Source organism: Hyperolius riggenbachi, chromosome 5 (genome assembly GCF_040937935.1).
Source record: "Hyperolius riggenbachi isolate aHypRig1 chromosome 5, aHypRig1.pri, whole genome shotgun sequence".
Taxonomy (NCBI): domain Eukaryota; kingdom Metazoa; phylum Chordata; class Amphibia; order Anura; family Hyperoliidae; genus Hyperolius; species Hyperolius riggenbachi.
In genome coordinates this window covers 32,024,212-32,042,817 of record NC_090650.1, presented here as the reverse complement: position 1 = coordinate 32,042,817, position 18,606 = coordinate 32,024,212, and the positions used below count along the sequence as shown (strand labels likewise).

The window sequence follows — 18,606 nt, the reverse complement described above, 5'->3', positions numbered from 1 at the left end:
CAACTCTCTGCACAGATTGATTGCAGCAAAGTGACTCGTTAAAGGGGTTCTCCGCCGTTCTCATTCATTTGATATAAAAATGCTAGAGAGGAGTGTCAGCATGCTGCAATCACTAAATAAAGCCAGGAGTGCTAGAAAAGCTGTATGTCTGCGTTGTGTAGCTTATTTCACTTATAGGAAGATAGGAACTTGGAAACCAGGGCCAGATTTACCGTAAGGCACTGCAGGCACGTGCCTACAGGCGCCTGATGGTGGAAGGACGGCTCACTCTCACTCCCCTCCCCTAGTGCCTCCATCCTTACCTATGCAGAGTCCCGAGCAGAGCGGAAATAAACGGTTACTCACCCTGCTCTGGCCATTCTACTGACGAATTCTCCCTTCAGTCGGGGGCACCACTAGCTACTTAACCTTCCTGGCGGTAATCCCGAGCTGAGCTCGGGCTATGCCGCGCAGGAGGATTTCTCAGGCTCTGCTGGGCCGATTTGCTCACTTTTTTTTTTGCAACACGCAGCTAGCACTTTGCTGTTCGCCGCCGCTCCGCACTCAATCTACGCTAATCAGTGCCAGGCAGCGTTGAGGGGTGGATCGAGACTCCCTTAGACGTCACGACGGCCATGTGACGTCATCCTGCCCCGTCGCCATGGCGACGGGGGAAGCCCTTCAGGAAATCTCGTTCTTTGAACGGGATTTCCTGATCAAAGATCGCCTGAGGCGATCGAAGCGGGCGGGGGGATGCCGCTGTACAGGGGCTATCATGTAGCAAACCCTAGGCTCGCTACATGATTTAAAAAAAAAAATTAATAGTGCTGCGCTGCCCCCTGGCGGTTTCTAATAGACCGCCAGGAGGGTTAAAGGACAACTGTAGTGAGAGGTATATGGAGGCTGCCATGTTTATATCCTTTAAAGCAATACCAGTTACCTGGCTATGCTATGTCTCTAATACGTTAAGCCATAGACCCTGTACAAGCAGATAAGGGGTTTCTGACATTTTTGTCAAATCTGACAAGATTAGCTGCATGCTTGTTTCTGGTGTGATTTGGACACGACTGCAGCGAAATAGATCAGCAGGACTGCCAGGCAACTGGTATTGTTTATCCATATACCTCTCACTACAGTTGTTCTTCAAAAGATACCTTAGTCCTAGCTAAATGGACCAGCAGGGCTGCCAGGCAACTTGTATTGCTTAAAAGGAAATAAATATGGCAGCCTCCATATACGTCTCACTACAGTTGTCCTTTAATAGGGTAGCTCTGGCTACCTTATGCTAAGGGACACCTGTAGCCACCTATGACAGGCAAGAGAAGTAAGGGAGAAGTGACAGCTGAGCCAGCCAGCAACACTTGCAGTGCAGTTCGGTTGGGGTTTGTAGGTTTATGGAGGGCGAAGTCTAGGGTGCCAGGACATCTGTGCCTATAGGCTCCTGTGATTTACATCTGGCCCTGTTGGGAGCACATTATCCAAACCGCATGCTGTTACCATGGTAGGGCTGTGCACACTTGAGCTGTTCTGGAGCATTTTTTAAAACGCTTGCAGGGGGAAAACCGCTTGGCTAATGAAAGTGAATGGGATGGTGCACACCAGAGCGGCTCGGTTTTTCCACAAATGCAAACTCGGGGGCTGCAGCATTTTTTAGATTTATGCGGCGTTCCTGCCTCAATGTTTAAGTATAGGAAAGTGGAAAACCGCTCTGAAAAACGCTAGATCAGATCGGTTTTCCAGGCGTTTTTGTTACAGAAGCTGTTCAGTAACAGCTTTACTGTAACACTATATGAAATCTGCTACACAAATGCTCGAGAAAACGCTAGGCATGTTTAGAAAACCTCTCTAAACATGCCTAGAATCGCTCTGAAAATTTGCTTCAAAACCTCTAGCGTTTTGCAGATCTGCTAGAGGTTTTTGGTGTGCACTGGGCCATAAAGCAGGATGTGTTAATTGCTCAGTATGATGTGGATCTCTCCCTCCTGTGGGCGTTTACCTGTCATTGTCACCTGCCCTGGATTATACTATACATTTTCTGCTGCACAGCTAGTCTGCAGCTTCTATCTGAGGCTTCGCACAGAGATTCCCATTTTCCCAGCATCAGGCTGAGAGTGGCGGTGGAGGCCTCAGGATGTCAGCTTTTCCCGCGAAGATTGTCATTTTGCATTGTTCTGGGCCACTGAGTTATTAATGATCCAGACAGCCAGGAAATTCCACAGCCGTTATTTAACCTGTAAATCAAAGTGTTTATCAAACACATCAGGAGCGTCTCTGTGTCTGTCTGAAGGACTAAACAGCACTGTGACCGATCTCCTGCAGGTACCAGCTACAGCTAATCTACAAAGCTTCAGCTGGAGGAGGACTACATATCCCAGCATCTCCATCTAGCTGGAACCCCACTCCTGGCCAGCGGAGAGCGGTGACTTGTTTCTGGGTAACTGATATCCGGGGCGACCTATATTTATAGACCTCTGTATATTGGTATGTAACCCCACCCTACCACTGGTGCTTAACTATCTAATGTCCGCCTAACGCCAATTGGCATGAACGAGGCGGCTCCCCCAGGACCGCCTACCGCCAATTGGCATCAAGTCCTGTGGGCGGAGATTGCAGGGGATCCCTGATGCGCATGCATCCCCGCTTAAATGACGGAGCGGAGCTAACAGACTGTTAGACGCCGTCTATTTACATTGTATAGCGCTGCGATCTATAGCAGTGCTGTACTGGGGACAGCTGTGTCACTCGGCTGTGCCCTGGAGAGGCTCAGAGAGCGATCGGCTCTCATAGGCTGTCTATGAGAGCTGATCGCTGTGATTGGCTGATGGGGGGAGAGAGTGGGGGGGGGGAATAGTAAAAATAAATAAAAAAAATAGCCACATTTATTTTAAAAAACCAACAAATAAATAAATAGAAAATAAATAAACATGAATGCAGTGATCAGAGAACACCATCAGAAAGCTCTGTTGGTCAGCAGAAAAGGGAGGGGATTCATTTGTGTGCTAATTTGTACGACCCTGCAGCAAGCTCTTAAAGCTGCAGTGGCCAGAATTGTAAAAAAAAAAAAGCCTGGTCACTAGGGGGGTGTAAGGGGTTAAAGAGAACCTGTAAAAAAAAAAAAAAAAAAAAAAAAAGAGAGAGCACCTGGGAGGTAATTACCTTGGGAGGTGGAAGCCTCTGGACCCCAATGAGGCTTCGCCCTTCCTCCTGTGCAGCACAGATCCAGCTCTGGCTCCACCGGACAGCAGCAGGCGGCAATATTTACCTTTGTGACCCAGCGCAGGCGCGTACTGCATCGCTCTCTCAGGCTGCGCAGTAGAGGGGACCCGATCGGGCTTGGCTGTTCCTGCCAGGGCCCAAGGGGGCAGATGATACAAGCCCCCGTGCTGGATCCCAAAGGTTAATATCACCAGGTGCTCTACTGCTCCTGTGTACGTCCGCCCACAAGCTTGGTCGGTGCATATTTGGGGGAAGCAAGCGCTAAATGGGTGGCTGGAAGTTTAATGGTTAAGGGCTCTGCCTCTGACACGGGAGACCAGGGTTCGAATCTCAGCTCTGCCTGTTCAGTAAGCCAGCACCTGTTCAGCAGGAGACCTTAGGAAAGTCTCCCTAACACTGCTACTGCCTATAGAGCGCGCCCTAGTGGCTGCAGCTCTGGCGCTTTGAGTCCGCCAGGAGAAAAGCGCGATATAAGTGTTTGTCTTTGTCTTTAGATCCATGCTGCACAGGAAGTTGGGGGAAACCTCATTAGAATCCAGAGGCTTTCCCCTCCCGAGGTAAGTTCCTCATAGGGACACTAAATTCCCTTACAGGTTCTCTTTAAGGTGACCACACAAGTTACAAGTGTTCTGTTCAATTTCATCGCAATACAATGAAAATGATCGGTTGTTCAGAAAAATCAAGATTTGTTTTTTTTTCCTTCTTTTAATTCACCAAGAAATCTGATCGAATTTCCCCCTTTTTATTGATTTGTAAAGATTGGTTGTTTTGTAAAATTCAGATCAACTTTACCAAGAATTGCATGGTGTGTGATAAATTGTTAAATTGTAGTCTACCAGAATAAACTGTATGAAACTATTCAGTACATACCAGACTTTACTGTTTGTATAAACAATAAAAAGGATGGAATTATACAAGAGTGTGCGTGTTTATGTATATAATGAAGAGATGGAAACCGTATGATATGTAGTGTGAAAATAATCTATACGGAAAGTGATTATAAGGTAGTATTATAATAAAATGTAACTGCATTGTACAGGTAGTTCCCGAGTTATGAATGCACAACATCCAAACGACCCGATCCTGCTGCGATGACGTCATTTCCACGTGGGGGAATTTTTGGAGGAGCAGCTTAAACGTCCCCTTGTCCCGGCACACGTCACCCAGAGCAGCAGCGTAGATCTCCCTTCCGAACCAAGTCCAACACTGCCCGTCCTCCTCTCTGCTACCTGATTTCTCTTGTGGCAGAGAGGACAACGGCATTGGCATTTGTTCCTGTATGCCATGTGACATGCAGAAGATATGCTGTACACTAGAGGGTGCAAGAGGTGAAGTGAATAAACAGACTGCACTGGACTTTTAGGCTGGAAGGTGAGTTCAGCACTGTTGCTGCTGCCACCAGGGGAATGGAGCCGCTGGGGGACAGAGAGGCACAGAGGGAAACAAGACAAGACAAATAACATTTATATTACGCTTTTCTCCTTGCGGACTCAAAGCGCCAGAGCAGAGCAGCAGCCACTAGGGCGCGCTCTATTGGCAGTAGCAGTGTAAGGGAGACTTGTCAAAGGTCTCCTACTGAATTAGTGCTGGCTTACTGAACAGGCAGAGCCGAGATTCGAACCCTGGTCTCCTGTGTCAGAGGCAGAGCCCTTAACCATTACACCTTCAGAAACAAAGTGGCACATAAGGGGACAGACAGGCACATAAGGGGCAGCAGCAAAGAAGGCAGCAGAGAGGCATAAAGGGGGACAAAGAGGCACAAAAGGGAACAGAGAGGTACAGAGGGGGACAGAGGCATGGGGGGGGGGGGGGGGGGAAACATAGAGGCATAGAGGGGAGTAAAGAGAGACAGAGGAACAGAGGGGGACAGAGAGGCATAGAGGGGGACAAAGAGGCACAGAGGGAAACAAAGTGGCACGGAGGGAGATAGAGGAACAAAAGGGAGAAGACAGGCACATAAGGTGGCAGACAGGCACAGAAGGGGGCAGCAGCACAGAATGCATCAGAGGGGCAGACAGAGGCATGGGGGGGGGGGGGGGGGAGTGGAATGGAGAGGGACAAAGAGGAACAGAGGGGGACAGAGAGGGGGAGAGAGAGGAACAGAGGGGGGAGGGGGGGGACTGGAGGCAAAGGGGACACAGAGAAGGCACAAGGGACACAGGTGGAAGAGTGTTCTGACTCAAGAAAGATTGAGGTTAAGAACAACCCTAGAGTCTATCTCGTTCGTTAACCGGGGAGTACCAGTTTATTTATTTAATTAATAAACAAAAGTCAATGAGTGTTTACAGTAAAAGAAAAGTGTGTTAAATTAAGTATTAAGTAGCGATTGTTCTCTGTTCTTCACCCCACAATCATCTGCAGCAGACTCTCCTCGCCCCACAATGCAGCTGCAGCAGACTCTCCTCATCCCACAATGCAGCTGCAGCAGACTCTCCTCACCCCACAATGCAGCTGCAGCAGACTCTCCTCACCACACAATGCAGCTGCGGCAGACTCTCCCCACCCCACAATGCAGCTGCAGCAGACTCTCCCCACCCCACAATGCAGCTGCAGCAGACTCTCCTCATCCCACAATGCAGCTGCAGCAGACTCTCCTCACCCCACAGTGCAGCTGCAGCAGACTCTCCTCACCACACAATGCAGCTGCGGCAGACTCTCCCCACCCCACAATGCAGCTGCAGCAGACTCTCCTCACCCCACAATGTAGCTGCAGCAGACTCTCCTCACCCCACAGTGCAGCTGCAGCAGACTCTCCTCACCCCACAGTGCAGCTGCAGCAGACTCTCCTCAACCCACAAGGCAGCTGCAGCGCAGCAGACTCTCCTCGCCCCACAATGCAGCTGCAGCAGACTCTCCTCACCCAACAGTGCAGCTGCAGCACTCTCCTCACCCCACAGTGCAGCTGCAGCAGACTCTCCTCAACCCACAATGCAGCTGCAGCAGACTCCCCTTAACCCCACAATGCAGCTGCAGCAAACTCTCCTCGCTACACAATGCAGCTGCAGCACACTCTCCTCACCCCACAATGAAGCTGCAGCAGATTCCCCTCACCCCACAATGCAGCTGCAGCAGACTCTCCTCACTACACAATGCAGCTGCAGCAGACTCTCCTCACTACACAATGCAGCTGCAGCAGACTCTCCTCACCGCACAATGCAGCTGCAGCAGACTCTCCTCAACCCACAATGCAGCAGACTCTCCTCGCTACACAATGCAGCTGCAGCAGACTCTCCTACCCCACAATACAGCTGCAGCAGACTCTCCTCGTCCCACAATGCAGCTGCAGAAGACTCTCCTCGCCCCACAATGCAGCTGCAGCAGACTCTCCTCGCCCCACAATGCAGCTGCAGCAGACTCTCCTCGCTACACAATGCAGCTGCAGCAGACTCTCCTACCCCACAATGCAGCTGCAGCAGACTCACCTCACCCCACAATGCAGCTGCAGCAGACTCTCCTCACCCCACAATGCAGCTGCAGCAGACTCTCCTCACCCCACAATGCAGCTGCAGCAGACTCTCCTCAACCCACAATGCAGCTGCAGCAGACTCTCCTCAACCCACAATGCAGCTGCAGCAGACTCTCCTCAACCCACAATGCAGCTGCAGCAGACTCACCACACAATGCAGCTGCAGCAGACTCATCTCACCCCACAATGCAGCTGCAGCAGACTCTCCTCACCCCACAATGCAGCTGCAGCAGACTCACCTCACCCCACAATGCAGCTGCAGCAGACTCACCTCACCCCACAATGCAGCTGCAGCAGACTCTCCTCACCCCACAATGCAGCTGCAGCAGACTCACCTCACCCCACAATGTAGCTGCAGCAGACTCTCCTCACCACACAATGCAGCTGCAGCAGACTCTCCTCACCACACAATGCAACTGCAGCAGACCCTCCTCACCCCACATTGCAGCTGCAGCAGACTCTCCTCACCCCACAATGCAGCTGCAGCAGACTCTCCTCACCCCACAATGCAGCTGCAGCAGACTCTCCTCAACCCACAATGCAGCTGCAGCAGACTCTCCTCACCTCACAATGCAGCTGCAGAAGACTCTCCTCACCACACAATGCAGCTGCAGCAGACTCTCCTCACCCCACAGTGCAGCTGCAGAAGACTCTCCTCGCCCCACAATGCAGCTGCAGCAGACTCTCCTACCCCACAATGCAGCTGCAGCAGACTCTTCTCACCTCACAATGCAGCTGCAGAAGACTCTCCTCGCCCCACAATGCAGCTGCAGCAGACTCTCCTCACCCCACAGTGCAGCTGCAGAAGACTCTCCTCGCCCCACAATGCAGCTGCAGCAGACTCTCCTACCCCACAATGCAGCTGCAGCAGACTCTCCTCACCTCACAATGCAGCTGCAGAAGACTCTCCTCGCCCCACAATGCAGCTGCAGCAGACTCTCCTCACCCCACAATGCAGCTGCAGCAGACTCTCCTCACTGCACAATGCAGCTGCAGAAGACTCTCCTCGTCCCACAATGCAGCAGCAGCAGACTCTCCTCACCCCACAATGCAGCTGCAGCAGACTCTCCTCACCCCACAATGCAGCTGCAGCAGACTCCCCTCACCCCACAATGCAGCTGCAGCAGACTCTCCTCACCCCACAGTGCAGCTGCAGCAGACTCTCCTCACCCCACAATGCAGCTGCAGCAAACTCTCCTCGCTACACAATGCAGCTGCAGCAGACTCTCCTCACCCCACAATGCAGCTGCAGCAGACTCTCCTCACCCCACAATGCAGCTGCAGCAGACTCTCCTCACCCCACAATGCAGCTGCAGCAGACTCCCCTACCCCACAATGCAGCTGCAGCAGACTCCCCTACCCCACAATGCAGCTGCAGCAAACTCTCCTCGCTAAACAATGCAGCTGCAGCAGACTCTCCTCACCCTACAATGCAGCTGCAGCAGACTCCCCTACCCCACAATACAGCTGCAGCAGACTCTCCTCACCCCACAATGCAGCTGCAGCAGACTCTCCTCACCCCACAATGCAGCTGCAGCAGACTCTCCTCAACCCACAATGCAGCTGCAGCAGACTCTCCTCAACCCACAATGCAGCTGCAGCAGACTCTCCTCGCCCCACAATGCAGCTGCAGCAGACTCTCCTCGCCCCACAATGCAGCTGCAGCAGACTCTCCTCGCCCCACAATGCAGCTGCAGCAGACTCCCCTCACCCCACAATGCAGCTGCAGCAGACTCTCCTCACCCCACAATGCAGCTGCAGCAGACTCCCCTCACCCCACAATGCAGCTGCAGCAGACTCTCCTCACCCCACAGTGCAGCTGCAGCAGACTCTCCTCACCCCACAATGCAGCTGCAGCAAACTCTCCTCGCTACACAATGCAGCTGCAGCAGACTCTCCTCACCCCACAATGCAGCTGCAGCAGACTCTCCTCACCCCACAATGCAGCTGCAGCAGACTCTCCTCACCCCACAATGCAGCTGCAGCAGACTCCCCTACCCCACAATGCAGCTGCAGCAGACTCCCCTACCCCACAATGCAGCTGCAGCAAACTCTCCTCGCTAAACAATGCAGCTGCAGCAGACTCTCCTCACCCTACAATGCAGCTGCAGCAGACTCCCCTACCCCACAATACAGCTGCAGCAGACTCTCCTCACCCCACAATGCAGCGGCAGCAGACTCTCCTCACCCCACAGTGCAGCTGCAGCAGACTCTCCTCACCCCACAATGCAGCTGCAGCAAACTCTCCTCGCTACACAATGCAGCTGCAGCAGACTCTCCTCACCCCACAATGCAGCTGCAGCAGACTCTCCTCACCCCACAATGCAGCTGCAGCAGACTCTCCTCACCCCACAATGCAGCTGCAGCAGACTCTCCTCACCCCACAATGCAGCTGCAGCAGACTCCCCTACCCCACAATGCAGCTGCAGCAGACTCCCCTACCCCACAATGCAGCTGCAGCAAACTCTCCTCGCTACACAATGCAGCTGCAGCAGACTCTCCTCACCCTACAATGCAGCTGCATCAGACTCCCCTACCCCACAATACAGCTGCAGCAGACTCTCCTCACCCCACAATGCAGCTGCAGCAGACTCTCCTCACCCCACAATGCAGCTGCAGCAGACTCTCCTCAACCCACAATGCAGCTGCAGCAGACTCTCCTCAACCCACAATGCAGCTGCAGCAGACTCTCCTCACCCCACAATGCAGCTGCAGCAGACTCTCCTCACCCCACAATGCAGCTGCAGCAGACTCTCCTCACCCCACAGTGCAGCTGCAGCAGACTCTCCTCACCCCACAATGCAGCTGCAGCAAACTCTCCTCGCTACACAATGCAGCTGCAGCAGACTCTCCTCACCCCACAATGCAGCTGCAGCAGACTCTCCTCACCCCACAATGCAGCTGCAGCAGACTCTCCTCACCCCACAATGCAGATGCAGCAGACTCCCCTACCCCACAATGCAGCTGCAGCAGACTCCCCTACCCCACAATGCAGCTGCAGCAAACTCTCCTCGCTAAACAATGCAGCTGCAGCAGACTCTCCTCACCCTACAATGCAGCTGCAGCAGACTCCCCTACCCCACAATACAGCTGCAGCAGACTCTCCTCACCCCACAATGCAGCTGCAGCAGACTCTCCTCACCCCACAATGCAGCTGCAGCAGACTCTCCTCACCTCACAATGCAGCTGCAGAAGACTCTCCTCGCCCCACAATGCAGCTGCAGCAGACTCTTCTCGCCCCACAACCCAGCTGCAGCAGACTCTCCTCACCCCACAGTGCAGCTGCAGCAGACTCTCCTCACCCCACAGTGCAGCTGCAGCAGACTCTCCTCACCCCACAATGCAGCTGCAGCAGACTCTCCTCGTCCCACAATGCAGCTGCAGCAGACTCTCCTCGTCCCACAATGCAGCTGCAGAAGACTCTCCTCGCCCCACAATGCAGCTGCAGCAGACTCTCCTCGCCCCACAATGCAGCTGCAGCAGACTCTCCTCGCCCCACAATGCAGCTGCAGCAGACTCTCCTACCCCACAATGCAGCTGCAGTAGACTCACCTCACCCCACAATGCAGCTGCAGCAGACTCTCCTCACCCCACAATGCAGCTGCAGCAGACTCTCCTCACCCCACAATGCAGCTGCAGCAGACTCTCCTCAACCCACAATGCAGCTGCAGCAGACTCTCCTCAACCCACAATGCAGCTGCAGCAGACTCTCCTCAACCCACAATGCAGCTGCAGCAGACTCACCACACAATGCAGCTGCAGCAGACTCATCTCACCCCACAATGCAGCTGCAGCAGACTCTCCTCACCCCACAATGCAGCTGCAGCAGACTCACCTCACCCCACAATGCAGCTGCAGCAGACTCACCTCACCCCACAATGCAGCTGCAGCAGACTCTCCTCACCCCACAATGCAGCTGCAGCAGACTCACCTCACCCCACAATGCAGCTGCAGCAGACTCTCCTCACCACACAATGCAGCTGCAGCAGACTCTCCTCACCACACAATGCAACTGCAGCAGACCCTCCTCACCCCACATTGCAGCTGCAGCAGACTCTCCTCACCCCACAATGCAGCTGCAGCAGACTCTCCTCACCCCACAATGCAGCTGCAGCAGACTCTCCTCAACCCACAATGCAGCTGCAGGAGACTCTCCTCACTACACAATGCAGCTGCAGAAGACTCACCTCACCCCACAATGCAGCTGCAGCAGACTCTCCTCAACCCACAATGCAGCTGCAGCAGACTCTCCTCAACCCACAATGCAGCTGCAGCAGACTCTCCTCACCCCACAATGCAGCTGCAGCAGACTCTCCTTACCCCACAATGAAGCTGCAGCAGATTCCCCTCACCCCACAATGCAGCTGCAGCAGACTCTCCTCACTACACAATGCAGCAGCAGCAGACTCTCCTATCCCACAATGCAGCTGCAGCAGACTCTCCTCACCCCACAATGCAGCTGCAGCAGACTCTCCTCACTACACAATGCAGCTGCAGCAGACTCTCCTACCCCACAATGCAGCTGCAGCAGACTCTCCTCACCACAAAATGCAACTGCAGCAGACTCTCCTCACCACACAATGCAGCAGCAGCAGACTCTCCTCACCCCACAGTGCAGCAGCAGCAGACTCTCCTCACCACACAATGCAGCTGCGGCAGACTCTCCTACCCCACAATACAGCTGCAGCAGACTCTCCTCACCCCACAATGCAGCTGCAGCAGACTCTCCTCACCCCACAATGCAGCTGCAGCAGACTCTCCTCGCTACACAATGCAGCTGCAGCAGACTCTCCTACCCCACAATACAGCTGCAGCAGACTCTCCTCACCCCACAATGCAGCTGCAGCAGACTCTCCTCGCTACACAATGCAGCTGCAGCAGACTCCCCTACCCCACAATGCAGCAGACTCTCCTCACCTCACAATGCAGCTGCAGCAGACTCTCCTCACCTCACAATGCAGCTGCAGAAGACTCTCCTCACCACACAATGCAGCTGCAGCAGACTCTCCTCACCCCACAGTGCAGCTGCAGAAGACTCTCCTCGCCCCACAATGCAGCTGCAGCAGACTCTCCTACCCCACAATGCAGCTGCAGCAGACTCTCCTCACCTCACAATGCAGCTGCAGCAGACTCTCCTCACCTCACAATGCAGCTGCAGAAGACTCTCCTCACCACACAATGCAGCTGCAGCAGACTCTCCTCACCCCACAGTGCAGCTGCAGAAGACTCTCCTCGCCCCACAATGCAGCTGCAGCAGACTCTCCTACCCCACAATGCAGCTGCAGCAGACTCTCCTCACCTCACAATGCAGCTGCAGAAGACTCTCCTCGCCCCACAATGCAGCTGCAGCAGACTCTCCTCGCCCCACAGTGCAGCTGCAGAAGACTCTCCTCGCCCCACAATGCAGCTGCAGCAGACTCTCCTACCCCACAATGCAGCTGCAGCAGACTCTCCTCACCCCACAATGCAGCTGCAGCAGACTCTCCTCACCTCACAATGCAGCTGCAGAAGACTCTCCTCGCCCTACAATGCAGCTGCAGCAGACTCTCCTCACCGCACAATGCAGCTGCAGAAGACTATCCTCGCCCCACAATGCAGCAGCAGCAGACTCTCCTCACCCCACAATGCAGCTGCAGCAGACTCTCCTCACCCACAATGCAGCTGCAGCAGACTCTCCTCACCCCACAATGCAGCTGCAGCAGACTCTCCTCACCCCACAATGCAGCTGCAGCAGACTCTCCTCACCCCACAATGCAGCTGCAGCAGACTCTCCTCACCCCACAATGCAGCTGCAGCAGACTCTCCTCACCCCACAATGCAGCTGCAGCAGACTCTCCTCACCCCACAATGCAGCTGCAGCAGACTCTCCTCACCCCACAATGCAGCTGCAGCAAACTCTCCTCGCTACACAATGCAGCTGCAGCAGACTCTCCTCGCCCCACAATGCAGCTGCAGCAGACTCTCCTCGCCCCACAATGCAGCTGCAGCAGACTCTCCTCACCCCACAATGCAGCTGCAGCAGACTCCCCTACCCCACAATGCAGCTGCAGCAAACTCTCCTCGTTACACAATGCAGCTGCAGCAGACTCTCCTCACCCTACAATGCAGCTGCAGCAGACTCCCCTACCCCACAATACAGCTGCAGCAGACTCTCCTCACCCCACAATGCAGCTGCAGCAGACTCTCCTCACCCCACAATGCAGCTGCAGCAGACTCTCCTCACCCCACAACAGCTGCAGCAGACTCTTCTCGCCCCACAACCCAGCTGCAGCAGACTCTCCTCACCCCACAGTGCAGCTGCAGCAGACTCTCCTCACCCCACAATGCAGCTGCAGCAGACTCTCCTCACCCCACAGTGCAGCTGCAGCAGACTCTCCTCACCCCACAATGCAGCTGCAGCAGACTCTCCTCACCCCACAATGCAGCTGCAGCAGACTCTCCTCACCCCACAGTGCAGCTGCAGCAGACTCTCCTCACCCCACAATGCAGCTGCAGCAGACTCTCCTCACCCCACAGTGCAGCTGCAGCAGACTGTCCTCACCCCACAATGCAGCTGCAGCAGACTCTCTTCGCCACACAATGCTCTTTGGCAGTGGCGTAGAAATAGGGGATGCAGAGGTTGTGACCACACTAGGGGCCACCCTTCATCCATCTCATTAGCTCTTTTTTGGTGTTAAAGAACACCTATCCATTAGCATTGAATAGTGGTTATCCTTAACAAACTGTTTCCTTACTCTAAGTACACCTCTGTGACACTTTTTAGGTTTTGGGGCTCCATATCAGAGTGTTTTGGGCGCCATGTAAAACTTGCACCAGAGCCCCAAGCTCCTTAGTTATACCGCAGCCCTTGGGCACTTCACCATTGACTGTTGGGGGCGGTCAGTGGAGATGGGACGGATAAAAATAGCGCATAGCGCCAGGGTATAAAAATGGTGCTGCAATGACTTACATTATATAACGCTATTTAGCGTTATAACTGTTAAAAAATGGTGCATGCAGAGTGACTTACACTTATAACGCTAAATAGCATTATAAGTGTTAAAAATGCAGTGGGCTAGTGTTAGGCAGCGGGGGTCGGAGGGGGAGAGTGTTAGGCAGCGGGAGGGTTTAGTGTGGGAGAGGCAGACACAGGCAGAGGGGTTTGTATACATTACCTGCTCCCTGATGATCCAGTCTTCTCTCCACTTCCTACTCAGTTTGAATGAGTCTGGCAGCCAGCTAATCACCATGAGGCTTCAGTCCCCACATGGTGATCGGCTGGCTGCAGGACTCTTACAAACTAAACAGGAAGTGGAGAGACGATGGGATTGCTGGGACCAGGTTATGTATGAGAGATGCCGCTAATGACATCTTATTACTAAAGTTGTTTAACGTTTCAGGACACTTCTGAATCATTAAATGACTTTAGTAGTAAGAGGCCATTATCGGCATCACCTTGCGCCATTTTTCACAGGCGCCATTTTTTACTATAGCCAGTGGAGTGTCTGGAGTTCCTGTGCAGAGGTGTATATAGAGAGGGAACTCTGTAATTACAAAGACAGTTTATCAATCACAATTATGATCCCTCCCTCTCTCCAGCTCCACTCCAGTGATATATTTGACGCTATATTTAGATGCTAATTAAGGCTGTGTGAGCAGGACGCTGTCTGTGTTGTGCATACTGGGAATGACTATAAGGCTACCCACATTATACAAAACACATAATTCTATATGTACCGTAGCTACTTACCTCTGCTCCACATATCATACACAATAGGCCTGAACGATTTTGGGGGAAAAATTGGATCGCGATTTGAATTTCGATTCACAATTTCATTCAAATCAAGCTTTGTTCCCCCTCTGTGCCTGTTTATTCCTCCTCTGTGCCTCTCTGTACCCCTGCCTCTCTTTGCACACCCTCTGTGTCTCTCTTTGTCTGTGTCCCCTCTGGGTGCCTCTCTGTGTCCCCTCTGTCCCCCAAGCTGCAGCAGTGCTGGACATACCTTCCAGCACGAGTCCAGCGATTCCCGTCTATCCAATGCCTCCTGCAGGCTCTAATGCACAGCATACTTCCTGTATGTCTTGTGACGTACAGGAACCAGGAAGTATGCCGTGCACAAAAGCTGTCAGTCGGTGATATTGGACGGACAGCGTTGGACTTGTGCAGAAGGTGTGTCCAACACTGTCGATGCTGCGGGCCACACGCGCCTGGACTTGGGGGAAGTTTGAAGCCGCATCTTCAAACTTACCCTATGTGGAAATGACATCACGGAAATCGCCACTTTGGCGATTCCGAAATCTTGAGCTTGGTGATCGCGATTTTGATTTAAATTTGATTTATCATTCAGGCCTAATACACAACACATGATTCTATATGTGGCCACTTAGCTCTGTTCCTCCAGTCAGTCATACAAAACATGATTCTATATGTGCAATGGAAACAGAGGCGCCAGCAGAGTAAAAGTTGATCATAGGTAAAAACAGATAAAAGTTGGGGGATAAGAATGGACTTACCTCCCCAAAACCAAACACAACCACTATGTATTGTTTAAACAAGATTTAATTCATACTCCAGAATAAATACAACACATTTCGCGGGTCTCTAGCCCGATTCCTCAGGCAATAATACAGACAGGAGTAACTCAGAAGTTGTGTAGCCAAGTACAGCGCCTCTGTTATCCACCTGGTGGATGGGTAAAAACCCCTTCTTTCCTTCTACAGAGAGCTACTTTTTAGCCTGAGTGGGACAGGCCTAAATATCCCCATAAGTGCTTTAAGTGGTTGCCTGAACCCGGCAACCCATACTTGTGAGTGTATTTCTATTTGCTGCTACCTTGGCATTCCTTTATCATCAATAATACACTATTGGGGGCTCTTGATTGTGTTTTCCTTTCTTTTACATAATGATTCTATATGTAGCCACTTACCTCTGCTCCTCCAGTTGTACAGAACATGATTCCGCACCTGCTGTATTGTTTCGAGCCGGCCAGCATCACAGACAATGAGAGGTAACTGTAAAGTAAACCATATGGATAGATGAAGAGTCTTCATAAAATATGTATATACGCTGCAGCTAAGTGCAAGCATGGGAACTATAAATTATTATCGGTTTTATATTCGTCATTATTGCTTAACAATCCAGGGGAGACAAAGACGGCAATTAAACCAGACGGGAGTTAACAGTTCCTGGCCACTCTATACAAATAAAATATTGGCAGGGCATCCCTTTGTGGTGGAGACAAATGAGCTCTGGCTTGTCACAATACAGCAAATAACCTGTATCCCCTGGGGTCACATTGGACCAGTAGTGGGACGACACAGCCATGGGCTGCAGTGCAAATATTATGCCTAGTATACACCATGCAACTTCCTGCCTGATTTCAGGTCAAATCGATAAAATACAACAGATCTGAGTTTTTCGGATTGATTTTGCGTAGAAAGTGATTGAAAATCAATCAAGAAAATGATTGGAAATTAGATTGTACCGGTCTGGTATTATCGATTTGTCCCGAAATCTGACGTCAACTTGCATGGTGTGTAACAGGCATTACACTTCCTCAGCTGGCTGCGCATATCGTTTGTGCAAGCCAATCGGATATGATCATGTGACACAGAAAGTAATCATGGCCAAACGCATATGATCATGTGACACAGAAAGTAATCATGGCCAATCGGATATGATCATGTGACACAGAAAGTAATCATGGCCAATCGGATATGATTGTGTGACACAGAAAGTAATCATGGCCAATCGGATATGATCATGTGACACAGAAAGTAATCATGGCCAATCGGATATGATCATGTGACACAGAAAGTAATCATGGCCAAATGGATATGATCATGTGACACAGAAAGTAATCATGGCCAATCGGATATGATCATGTGACACAGAAAGTAATCATGGCCAATCGGATATGATCATGTGACACAGAAAGTAATCATGGCCAATCGGATATGATCATGTGACACAGAAAGTAATCATGGCCAATCGGATATGATTGTGTGACACAGAAAGTAATCATGGCCAATCGGATATGATCATGTGACACAGAAAGTAATCATGGCCAATCGGATATGATCATGTGACACAGAAAGTAATCATGGCCAATCGGATATGATCATGTGACACAGAAAGTAATCATGGCCAATCGGATATGATCATGTGACACAGAAAGTAATCATGGCCAATCGGATATGATCATGTGACACAGAAAGTAATCATGGCCAATCGGATATGATTGTGTGACACAGAAAGTAATCATGGCCAATCGGATATGATCATGTGACACAGAAAGTAATCATGGCCAATCGGATATGATCATGTGACACAGAAAGTAATCATGGCCAATCGGATATGATCATGTGACACAGAAAGTAATCATGGCCAATCGGATATGATTGTGTGACACAGAAAGTAATCATGGCCAATCGGATATGATCATGTGACACAGAAAGTAATCATGGCCAATCGGATATGATCATGTGACACAGAAAGTAATCATGGCCAATCGGATATGATCATGTGACACAGAAAGTAATCATGGCCAATCGGATATGATCATGTGACACAGAAAGTAATCATGGCCAAACGGATATGATCATGTGACACAGAAAAGTAATCATGGCCAAACGGATATGATCATGTGACACAGAAAGTAATCATGGCCAAATGGATATGATCATGTGACACAGAAAGTAATCATGGCCAATCGGATATGATCATGTGACACAGAAAGTAATCATGGCCAATCGGATATGATCATGTGACACAGAAAGTAATCATGGCCAAATGGATATGATCATGTGACACAGAAAGTAATCATGGCCAATCGGATATGATCATGTGACACAGAAAGTAATCATGGCCAAATGGATATGATCATGTGACACAGAAAGTAATCATGGCCAAATGGATATGATCATGTGACACAGAAAGAAATCATGGCCAATCGGATATGTTCATGTGACACAGAAAGTAATCATGGCCAATCGGATATGATCATGTGACACAGAAAGTAATCATGGCCAATCGGATATGATCATGTGACACAGAAAGTAAACATGGCCAATCGGATATGATCGTGTGACACAGAAAGTAGTCATGGCCAATTGGATAGGATCGTGTGACACAGATAGTAATCATGGCCAATCAGATAGGATCGTGCGACACAGAAAGTAACCATGGCCAATCGGATAGGATCATGTGACACAGAAAGTAATCATGGCCAATCGGATATGATCGTGTGACACAGAAAGTAATCATGGCCAATCGGATATGATCGTGTGACACAGAAAGTAATCATGGCCAATCGGATATGATCATGTGACACAGAAAGTAATCATGGCCAATCAGATATGATCGTGTGACACAGAAAGTAATCATGGCCAATCGGATATGATCGTGTGACACAGAAAGTAATCATGGCCAATCGGATATGATCGTGTGACACAGAAAGTAATCATGGCCAATCGGATATGATCGTGTGACACAGAAAGTAATCATGGCCAATCGGATATGATCATGTGACACAGAAAGTAATCATGGCCAATCAGATATGATCGTGGGACACATAAAGTAATCATTGCCAATCGGATATGATCGTGTGACACAGAAAGTAATCATGGCCAATCGGATACGATCGTGTGACACAGAAAGTAATCATGGCCAATCGGTTATGATCGTGTGACACAGAAAGTAATCATGGCCAATCGGATATGATCATGTGACACAGAAAATAATCATGGCCAATCGGATATGATCATGTGACACAGAAAGTAATCATGGCCAATCGGTTATGATCGTGTGACACAGAAAGTAATCATGGCCAATCGGATATGATCATGTGACACAGAAAGTAATCATGGCCAATCGGATATGATCATGTGACACAGAAAGTAAGATGCCGGAAGGAAGGATTGATAAGTGTACAATATGGGAACATGGTTCAGTGCATTAAAGTTCT

General features: G+C 50.9%; 1 protein-coding gene across 2 annotated transcripts in view; it reads right to left on the bottom strand.

The window, feature by feature from the left end:
- The window catches only part of NOS3 (nitric oxide synthase 3), a 242,706-nt gene that overhangs the window by 209,259 nt on the left and 14,841 nt on the right, over nt 1-18,606 (bottom strand). For both annotated transcript variants that reach the window (XM_068235393.1, XM_068235396.1), the window contains exon 2: nt 15,568-15,652. The gene's annotated coding sequence lies outside the window, so the exon portion shown is untranslated. The remainder of the gene's footprint in view (nt 1-15,567; nt 15,653-18,606) is intronic.